Source organism: Dermacentor albipictus, chromosome 4 (assembly GCF_038994185.2).
Source record: "Dermacentor albipictus isolate Rhodes 1998 colony chromosome 4, USDA_Dalb.pri_finalv2, whole genome shotgun sequence".
Taxonomy (NCBI): domain Eukaryota; kingdom Metazoa; phylum Arthropoda; class Arachnida; order Ixodida; family Ixodidae; genus Dermacentor; species Dermacentor albipictus.
Window position 1 is genome coordinate 55,440,025 of NC_091824.1, and position 1,831 is coordinate 55,441,855.

Here is a 1,831-nt window from a genome sequence, read left to right on the forward strand (position 1 = left end):
CAGGGAAATTTAAGAGATCTTTTTGTCATTGTATGACTGCACATTCCCAGTGGCACATACCTAGTCCCGCATCCACGGTGACCAATGTTCGCATGGAAGAGCTTCATTGAAGAGAGGCCTATATGTAAACGTTGGCACATACTCAGCAACTCAAGTTGATCCAATAGTTAATTTCGAAACCTGTTAGCTCAGCACAGCAGCCCGATGCGCTAAGCATTCGATCAGACCACCCAGTGACCCACCCAGGTAGGCGGGAAAATAGCCGGATACAGCTTCAAAATAGAGAAGTACCCTAAGGATGCCAGCACATTAAAAAACAGAAAATATTGAAGCCATCCAAAACATGAAGTCTATGACAAGCTTTCAGCTCCCAAAATCGCTTCTGCTGCATTCAGCCAGCATAAGAATAGCCTTTGAGATTTGCATTTTAACTTCAGAGGCCGTCACTCTATACGATGCAGATTTGGAACATTACCTAATGAAACGACCTTTTACAAGCAAGTTGTCAATTTTTTACATGTGGAGCAGTGCGCTCCAACAACAATTCCCTCTGTGTAACGGATATCAATCTTGGAGGCTACGCTTTCACATGCTGGAAGTGATTGCAGAACCAGAAACGCGTCATAGCTGCCACGTTTTACACAACATTCCATGTCACACAACCACTGGCATGCTGGTTTCTTTTTCTCTAGTCCACTCGCATTGCAATGCTCTGGTGCAGTCTCGCCTGCTTTAAGTGAACTCTTGCTTAGTACGTAGCTAAAACTTGTGTCAACAATGTATTGCAAAAAACTGCGCGATATCTACAGCTTATGCTTGAAGTGCACATGACAATACAACTGCAGTTACAACTTTAGTAGCCTGTGGATGTCACAAGGTTTAATGGCATTGCAGTGCCATGGCATGGATGCATCCATATGGGATCGTGTGGATGCGACAGCATGAATGGCCCGTCACGGCTAGCCACCCAACTTTGGCATACCGGTTTTCTTATTCTATGGACAGACCATGGGACTGCCGTACAAAGTAACACCTTTTAGAAAAGTCGCAGGCCAAGTAACTGGTTAGCTGCAAGACATTGCTAATAAAAAAATTGCGATATAAAAGCAGACATTTTAGCCCAACAGTGATTGTGCTATGCGGTCCGAATTTTTCGTCAAGTGTGTAGTTGAAACACATCTACCACATTAGTTCATTCTTCAGCAGAAACAAACTTGTGTCATGCAATGTTCTTAACATTTTCCTATAGAATACATTTTAGAGTGTTCAGTCCAACATTTAGTGACAGAAAAATGCATTGAGAATGTAACGCGAGTACTTTACTTTCAACTTGAATACACACCACCAATGTTTGCTCTATAATCGAAGCTGCTGCCTTCCACTCTCCTCTTACCATTTTCCATTCCATTGTTGAGTGGTCCCTATATTTTGGCATCATTGATAAGTATTGGCAAAATTCACCAGAGCACATGTCATGCCGACACTCACCATTGAACCATGACATTTCTCCATGTTTTGCAAATAGGGATCTGTTGCACAATGTTGAACTGCTGCAAGACTAGGCTATTTGTGCCTGTGAGCCACAGGGGCTTGACTCCGCATAGTCAGATTTTTTGCGCAAGCAGCTCTTTCTAAGCAGCAAGGAGTAGAGACAAACACAATGCCAAACTGAGGCATTTCTCACGATGAAATACCCGATGTGTAATGAAGAACAATTTGAATAAGTGAGTTGTACAAAAATCCACGAAAAGGAACAAGTTTCGTGGAATAAAAAATTTACATTCACCTGCCCATAGTCACTAGCAGATTCAAGTGATAACAGTGAAAACAA